Source organism: Fringilla coelebs, assembly GCF_963513975.1.
Source record: "Fringilla coelebs genome assembly, chromosome: Z".
In the NCBI taxonomy this organism is placed as follows: domain Eukaryota; kingdom Metazoa; phylum Chordata; class Aves; order Passeriformes; family Fringillidae; genus Fringilla; species Fringilla coelebs.
Window position 1 is genome coordinate 41,510,385 of NC_140031.1, and position 9,573 is coordinate 41,519,957.

The window sequence follows — 9,573 nt, forward strand, 5'->3', positions numbered from 1 at the left end:
TAGTCATTGAAACAAGATTGAACAAAATATTTAGTTTGTCAGATATTAGCATTTGCTTTACTGGCTGACCTTTAAATTTCAGTATTACACAATATTGTGTTTTTACAATAACATGCTAGTCAATATCTAATAATTCACATTTGCTGTAGGTAAGAAATAATCTCAAGAAGAAATCATTGAGGAAATTGAGCCTCTTGAAGCATGGAGACATGATAACTTCAGATTAAGGAAGTTACATGCAAAGCAACCTTGATATTTCAGGGTCTACCAAGTGGTAGCATCTGAAGGAGGGTACTAGCATAGCCAGCAAACAGTCTGTTGTGTGGTAAACAGTGAGAAATGAGTTTTCCTGCCCTACATTTACAAAATGGTGATGTAATTTAATCTAGTTTAACATTGGATAACCAGTGTTCATCACACCATTGACATCAAATTGGGCCATAATGCTGTCAAAGCATTGGATATGAACCATGGAGAAGAACGTAGTCATACCCACAGCAGCAGTGGGGAGCAGCAGGGGCTGAGAAGCCATGGTCTGCAGGGAAGGGGGAGAACCACTTCTGATGAGTCTTACCGGGGCATAAATGAAAGGGTCAAATGAACCCATGCCAGAAAATCCTTGCTGAAGATACAGTAGCATGATAAAAAAGTCCTTATCATATTGTATTTGGGAAATTGCTGTGATTTATACCATCAGAAGACTAACCTGCATCTCCACTGGTACTGACTGCTGGTATTAATATGCTAGCAAAACCTTCTAGTGTAGACAAGACTTTAAGCATGTTCTGAGGGATACAACTATGAAATGATATTCCTAGGGGAGAAACAAAGATGCTTTTTAAATCTTTCATTTTACAAAATCTAAGCATGGGCATTTCTTATCTCTGAGTAGGAAAATCACAGGGATTTTGTCAGGTTTCCCCTTGAAGCAGTCTGCACAAATTTCCCCCTGCAGTCTGCACAAATTTCCAAAAACCAGGGGAGGCACAAGGGAACTGGAGAAACGGCTAGCACCAAGACAAAATTTCCATTATTTCTGACTCCAGGTTATATGTTATTACCTTTTAAGAATGATATTGTTAATTCGTATAAAGTAGCTTTCAATCTCCATTTTCAGCAAAATCTGGAGAGTCTTACAGATTTGAAGGTTGGAGGTAAAACAAGGAATTGATATTTGTACCTTGTCAAATGGCAGATTCCAAATCACATTTAGAACCTTCTTTTAAATATATATTACCAAATGGGATTTGATGAGAAAAAGAAAACACTGGTAATAACAGTGTTGGGAACTTAGAGCTGGTACCATGAATTGCATCACTGAAAATTCCTTTTGGTTACAATTATAAGTAATTTCTTTCACAAGACTGAAAAACAAATGGCCTCTGACACAAATTTGAGAGGCTTTCCAGAGGTCTGTAATATTAATCTGGGTTGTATGTGAGCCAGTGGTGTAGGGCTAAAGATACTGATCCTCATGGTAATTATAACTGATTTTGTTTTCCTAAAAGAGATAATAATCTTCCTAATACTGCATGCTGTGGCAATGAGATCATATAATGAACAATTATTAATACATGTCCACATCAATTCCATAATGGGCATTCCAAGGACATGGAGGAAACATGCTCTTAAAAACCTCTACTATAGGCATAATAAAGTTGAATCTTCAAAAGGACACGTAATGCTTTCTGCAAAGTAACAGTATGTAAAGACTGCCTCAGTCCTAACACACTCCAGACAATGTGTTGAGGTTGAATATACACACAGGTATTTTAAGTCTAGGCAAGATGTATCAAATCTGTGCCAGGGAAAATAAAATAGCAATTAAGAAAGAAAAAGGAGTTAAAGAAAGCTGTAACAACTGATGGTACTCTTAAACCTGCAGTCCTTAATTAAACTCACAAACAAATAAGCTTCAGGGTAGAAGATACAGGAGCAGAGTAGGGACTGAGAGGAGACCAAAAGTGTCCAGAAGCCAGGTCTGAGATCGAGGGCAGATCTGTCCAAGAGTGAGTGAGTGAACAGGTGGTAGGTTATTAGTAAGTCGGTGAAAAGGGCATTGAACATGCCCAGAGGTTTGCAAACTGATACAGAATGCAGGGAATAGCAGGGTGCATGAGAGAATGAATGGATGAGGGAATAAAAGAATAAATAGCTGGCGTTGAATGAATGCAATTGTGAACAATTCTGAATAAAGTCAAAGTTTCAAGCTATACCTTTATATTGCTGTGATGGCATGACTTTTCAGATCACTTGTCATTGATGTAAGCTTTAGAGGAGAACAGCACACATTGCTGAAAAAAATCCCTTTTCACTACCAATTGTGGGAAAATAAAATAATAAAAATAAATATTTAAAATACATTTTACAATGTAATGGCAATAAAAAGGTTTGCAAACAGTACAGAAAAATAAGCACACAAAAGGCATTTAAAAGCATTGTCCAATAAATTAATGTTGATTAACATTATTAAGCTACTAGAATTGACATAGACCTAAAATTATTTGCAGAGCAGAGCAAGAAGATGCATTAACTATCCTAGTTAGGAACCTGATACACAACAGCTCAAAGTGATTTGTGCAAGATTATACACTAAGTCAGTGACAGAACCACAGATGGCTAAAGCCTTGACCTTTTACGTTTGTATCCTCCCCATCAGGCAGAGAAAATGCATGGACTTCACTTTTGCAATTACAGAGTCAGTGAAACTAAATTATAATAGTGAAGGGGTTTTATCTCCTAACCTTGGGTTTTTTTGGTTTTCTTTGGACTGAACACTTCCTATATCATTATGGATAAACATGGCAATTATACACTCAGAGACTTTAATAGTGTCCCTGTATTTACCATGTTTGTATGCCTAAGACAGAAGAAGGAGCTAAGTAAATGCTACACAGACATCTGCATTTAGATGAAGTAGAGGAAGTGCATGTCTGGATGACGTGGCAGAGGAAGGTCCTTTTCTCTGCCTTTGGTGGATCTGTGTGGCTAACATAGTAAAGCTCACAGAGAGTATTTTCCTTTTATTTTTATTTCCTAATCTGGAATAACAGATTTAGGGGAGCTACACTGTAGGTTAATGTCTAACCACAGAGTTATCTGTAGTCTAGTCTATTAAATCTCACAGCACAGACTGTCAAAAAGTTTGCTGAAGGGATAAGGACTCGGTGAATTTAGGGAAGGATGGCAAAAGTGGTAGGGATTCCCCTCATTGGGGTGCTGGTCAGCATTTGTATTTTAAAATGAGACATTACTAGCAAATTACATTAATAACATGCTTTGCTCCTAGGCAAAACAGCAACAACAAATATTTTCTGTTTTCACTTATCAGTGTCCAAATACAGAGTCTGCAATTCTTACACAAACAGCTAAGTTACATGCATGGTTACAAAATTAAGAAACTAACCACTTTAGTGGTCTTTTCATAGGAAGATGGCGTGGAAAGACTTCAAATCAACAGTCAATGAATAATAAATGAATTATAAAAGACACTTTTTCCACTCTACATGGTGGAAGAAATACATGGCCTAGTGAAGAAGGCACATGTTTATTAATGAGAAAAATAATAAAAAAGGTGTCAGCAGTGCTTACCTCAGGGGACAAGGTCAATGAGGCAACATCAATAATGCAGTACATTAAAAATAATTAAGAAACTGAAACTCAATATTTTTTATGTTTTTTGAAAATGCAACTACATTTCCAAAAAGATCAAATTAATGAAATTTGTTTAATGGAGTCATCACCAACACAGGAATTATTTCTGATTACATGTTTTTCATATGTATAATACCAATATCAAACTATTGGTGTGGGGTAACATGTGCTAGTCATGAATAAATATGAAAACAGAGAGGTAACAAAGGTGTTTTGTTGTTAATACAGGAAAAGCAAATGTAGGGTTTGGGAGTACTGGATTGAGATATTTATAAACTTTATACTAAGCTTACATTCTTCCTATATGGACCCTATGTTTTTATTGCCTGCATTATTACAATGTTTTTTGATGTTTTCTTATTTTTCTTACTTCTTTTTGTAGACCAATAACTTAATATGATGCTTTATAAAAACCAAATAAGAAGGGGAATTATAAGAGATTTTTCTGGTGACAAACTTGATTGTAAAATACAGTAACCACAGAACTGTCTCCTTTATGTATGCATGTCTCAGATCATAGTGTGGTCTGAGAAGGGGGGAATCCATCACCACAGTAGTGAGTGAAGAGTCTGCCTTTTTATCAATCAGAATAGCATCTTAATTCAGTTGCTTTTCATACACACAGTTTGCTTGGGGAGGATCACAAGACTAGTGGAATTCTTTGACTTGTACCAATGTCAGTGATTATCTTTGACTGTAACTTCAACTGTGTTACCCAGCTAAAACCTGTAGACTCCCAGCTTTGAACCTTGATAGAAAAACAATATTAATGTTAAAGCATGTATCTCATAGTTGCTCCTGTTCTTGTACAGGGCATCTATCTCAAGTAATGACAAGCCAATTGATTCCTGTCAACACTCAGACAACCATGAATCTGCAAAATGGGAAGTCAGCAGTGGAAATATACTGTGAATAAAAGGTGAAAGCAGACTGCTTTCCTCTCCTTGTGTGACCTTCTTTTTTTTTTTTTTTTTTTGTGCTGGCATCCCTTGTCCTTCTCACTCCCAAAGAATGCAAAAACCTGATGTAACTTGCTTCTTGAACTAAGTTGCCCTAATAACCACCTCTTTGGCTGAAAATAAACCAGGTCTTGATTTCCCACTGGGATGTCTGATGTCTGTCACAGGGACATTTTTTTCCTGCCCTAGAGTAAGGTTTTCCTTTCCACCGGTTGCTCCTCTTAGGTTTCTGTTACTTTATATAGAGAACAAAGCAAAGGATCCAATTGCCTCACTATTATAAATTAAATAAAAGGACATACAGTACAGGAGAGGACGGGTTTTTCTAAGCTGATATGAGCAATTTGCTACTATCAAAACCCTCTTGGAGCACAGAGCTCTGTTCCAGGGAGTAACAAAAGGAAAAATAAAAGATAGGGTGGAAGGGACCAAGGCTAGACTTTGACAACAGACTCACAAAGATAGATAACTTTGAAAGGTCATTTTAAGCATCTCCACCTTGCTGTCCTCCCTGAAAGGAAAAAAAAAATGCAAAGACTGATGATTGCTGCCTTCAAAGTGCATCAAGAGGGTTTGGCTATCAGGAAAAGATGTCTTTTATCTGTCTAAAACATTCCCTTCCTTAGAAGTATTTTATTCGTGTTTCTGCCAAACTGCCAGACCAGCATACAGGAAAATAAATAAAAAAAAAAAGTTTAAGAAGGGGAGGCAAAAGTTTCATAGCAGAGCCAGTTGGGATTATTTTTATATAATCCTGAAAATTCTCCATCACTTAACAAAAACTATTTATAACAAAAAAGATTCAGTTCCTGTGATTAAACACTGATTTTGTAACTGAAATCATCCAGCTGATCAAAATTTTTATCGATTAGCCAAAAGTTTTTATCCTGAAGGTCTTCTCATTTTGAAAATTAATATTTTTTAATTAACACTAAAAAATACATGCATTCAATTACAGATTAAACAATTTGTTTAACCATTTATCTGGGAACAACTTCTCTATTCCTTTTCTGGTGTAAATTTGCAATGCTTTAATATCAAGGGAAATTCTAAGGCGAGAAAGGAGATGCCCAAAATTCTTGGTAGTCTTCAGGGTGATGCAGTGTAACAGGAAATAATGACAGTAGAGGTCTGTTGTTCATTCAGGTTTACATCTCAGAGATGTCACCCATGCACTCTGCCGTCCTGAAGGGCCCTGGTAACTAATTTACCTGTGCTGAGCCTGGCAAAACTGTTAAGTAAAACCTATTAGCTCAGATTTTGGTTCTGCATTCTTTTATGTGATGTCAAAGTGATTTGTTACCTAAACAGCTGTCTCTCTTCCCTCTGCCACAGCGTGGTCACTGGCATAAAGGGGAGGCAGGAAGGAGCATGGGAGGGGCTGTACTGCACATTTGGGCTTAAGTCCTGGACAAAAGTGGAACCTCTTCCTTATGCCTCATTGCTGAGGAACCCTCACTGTTGGTACATTAAATCAGGTATGGCTGATACAGCTATAGCTACTAAGTTTAGGGGTAAACTAGAACTGGGAGAACATAATGTTTACCCTTTGCTTTTCTTTGATTAAGGCTTAACATTTCTATTTTAGGTTAAGAGAGGTAAGAAGAAGACTAAGGAAAATGTCAGCAAAGGAATTAAGAAGGACCTTAGCTGATAGCCATTGTTCTTTGTTTTGGCTTTAGGAATGAAAATAGAGAAAGGAGAGTCAAGTAGAAAGCAAGCATTTTTAGTAAGAGGTAGCCAAGATAAAGAAAAAAAAAAAGAGGTAGAGAAAACAAGATCAGAGAAAAATATCAGGAAAATGTAATGACTTAGCTGGGCCTGTTATTTATATGTTTCTCACATTTAAAATATGTTTTTCCACTGAGATAAGGAGAAAGATAAGAAATATTCTGTAATTAGGAGCAATAAAGAAAGTTCACTCACAGACTTCCTAGGGTTTTGAAGTTGCTTTCAAGGCCTGTTGTTTCTGGTTATTATATGTCTTCAGTGTTATGGTAGGTCTGAAGTTTCCAGCTTCTGGGATTTGTTGAGTGATATGCCTAGGGGCAGACATTTTTAAGCAATGTTTTTGAGAATCACTGGAAGTCTGCTTGCCGTTGTGTATTCAGTCTATACCTATTGTGTACAGTCCCTTATTGGAAAAAAAATACCCTACAACAAAAAATAATCCTACAACAAAGGAGAAGGCAACGGTATTTACTTCTTTCTGTGCCCACTTTTTCTTTGACCTTGCAGCTGCACAAATAGCTCAGTCAAAGACTGTCTGAATAGATTTCAGGGATCAGAATCATATCAGCACCTTCTGCTCACTGTCACACTTCATACAGATGCTCCTGCCTTATTTCCACATGAAGACCCATCATTTTAAGGCAGAGACAAACACAGTGCCAGACTCCCTGGCTGGTGCTCCCTTACCTGGTCCAGAGCCCAACCTCATTTGTTTGTCTGCAAGTTAGTCACTTGGAAATCATTTTATACATAACAGCCAAGGAAGTCTGGTAGTATGAAATTAATAGATAGTATGTAATGTTGAGAAAGCCAATGGCATCAAAAGAGCCACTCATGAGTCCCTGTGTGAAGCAAAGGAAGAAGCCAAGCCGAAACCCAGACATGTTAAGCTGCCTGCTATTTTTGCAAAAATAACAGATACTTTCACCAGCGCTAAGTGATAGATCTTCCAATGTCTAAATACAGATTCAAAATGCAGGCTGGGATTGCCCATTTGTGCAGGAAATTACCAGTGGTAGGAGCTGGGGAAAACAATGCCAGTGGTACAGTAGGCCAATTTGAGAAGCCAAATTATCTCCAATCTCAAAGCAATGGACTGTTGGCACAATGTGCACTTGTACCATGTATCATTAAAGTTTCATGCAATGTACTTATTTAAAACATTTAAAAATAGGAGAAGCAAATGCTGTTCTGAGGGATTTTAAGCCTATTAATACCATGTCCTAGTTGTGAGGCATTATTGTCTAGTGTCCTTGCTGAATCTTGCCAATTATTTTGTTTTCAATTAGGTGGAGAAGGCAAATAGAATTTACACAAGATCCCTTTCTGTGCCTTTTAATGGCACTTGCTCATTTCTTCAGAAGTGAAAGACCATCCTCTTCATGGTCTTCAAACATTAGTCTGTTCAAAAATTTCTGTGGGATGGTCTCAACCATTCTCAGCTCTCTGACCATCAACTGAATTTGATCAGAGTGGTGCAAGACAACTTGCCTCTGCCATGCTGCACTATGTGGGTGCAAGGGAGACTCGGCTGTCCCTCAGTGTCATTATCTCTCTCCCCTTTTCCCAAGTGTCCGCAGCAGTGTGCTGTCAGCTCAGCTTGGCACCAGAGCAAGTTGAGCAAAATCCTGACCTGACACGGAGGAGCAAAGTTTCAGGGCATATAGCTTCATCTTTAGCAAAAAGTACAGATGTGGAGGACAACATGTTCCTCCCAGGTAACACCTCCCTTCTCAGCAGGATTTGTGAAAATCCCTGCAATCACAGCTCTCTTCACAGAGCTTTCCCATAGAACGAAATAACACAAGAAAATGCCATTATTTATAATGTTCACAGTTTTTTCCTTAATTTTGCCAATTCCATCTCTATCATATTCTGGGTTTTACTGGTAATTCTTGGCCAGTCGCTTTATCATAATACAGGAGTAGCTGGCACTCAAGCAGGAATTGTTCTTACAGTGGCTACCTGGACATATACTTAGGGAAAAATGCAAATAGTGATTTAAAAACATGTATTTAAGTCCTGATAAATTAGAATAGGATTTTTGTCCACATAGTTAACACTCCTTTTGATGTTTCAGACCAAGGAAATTAAATCACACAAGATTTTTTTCCCGTGTTCTGGCTGACTGGCTTACAGCAAGGAGTGTGTGAAGACTTCAGGGTGGTTTTGGAGTGCTGATTAATGACAATTTGAAACTGACTGAGCACAGGTATATGCCTTGAGTTAAAAAAAAGTAAACCATTGCTGTCAGTAGTGTGTGGAGTAGCAGGTTTTATGGGGGTGCAAAAGAGCCTGTCCACAGCTCCTGTCACTTGACAGCCCTTGTGCAATGTATGGGTATCTACACTTACACCTTCCTTCCTCCTGTCCTCAGGCATCCAAGTGACCTTTATGGTGACACATTCCTCAAATGACCAAATGCAGATATGCAGTCAGTAGGCATGTTTGTTGTGCTTGTTTCGTAATGTGAATGGAGGTAAGGACATGCTCTCAGACTCGCAAAACACCTAAATGTATCCACCGACCAGAACTAATTCACAGTATGAATTAATTAACAAGAAGTAAAAGCTCAAAAGGGGGAAAACCGATGATTTTCACCCTTTATTGTGTATTGCTCCTCCCTGTTCTAAGAACAGCTCAAAATGAGTTGCAGGAACCGTGATTTGCATTGCTTGGTCGTGTTTATACACGTTGCTAAACCACTCTCCGTGCTGGTTTAGTTACACCCAATACCGACATCAGTGATAAATGCAGGATTTTATGAGGCAGTTTACAAAGCTCAGATCTTTATATACCAAGGATTCTGCCACAGATAACAGTACAGCATGTATCAGAGGGAGGTGTGCACTACCCTCTTTCTGTTGGTAGGTTTTAAGTATTAAAGATGATTGATCATTCAGTCCTACCCTGTGTATCACAGAGGTCAGTGAATTCAGCCAGGGTTTTCTGCAGCTAGTGCAAAGGATAAGCATCATGGCTTTTTCCTCGAGCACAGTGCAGTAATCTTATTTGAAGACAGAGTAAAGATGGCAGGATGCAACTCCTCCAGGTTCAAAATTAAATACGGTGTTTTATGGTGTGGGAAGCTTGTCCAGCTGGTATTCAAAGTGTATGTAATTGCTTCTCACAGTTCTGCTTTGAAGAGAGACTGTCAAGTTTTTGTGATTATCTGCCTAGCACAATTCACAGACATGAAAGTCACATATAAATGTTTACAGACAGATAT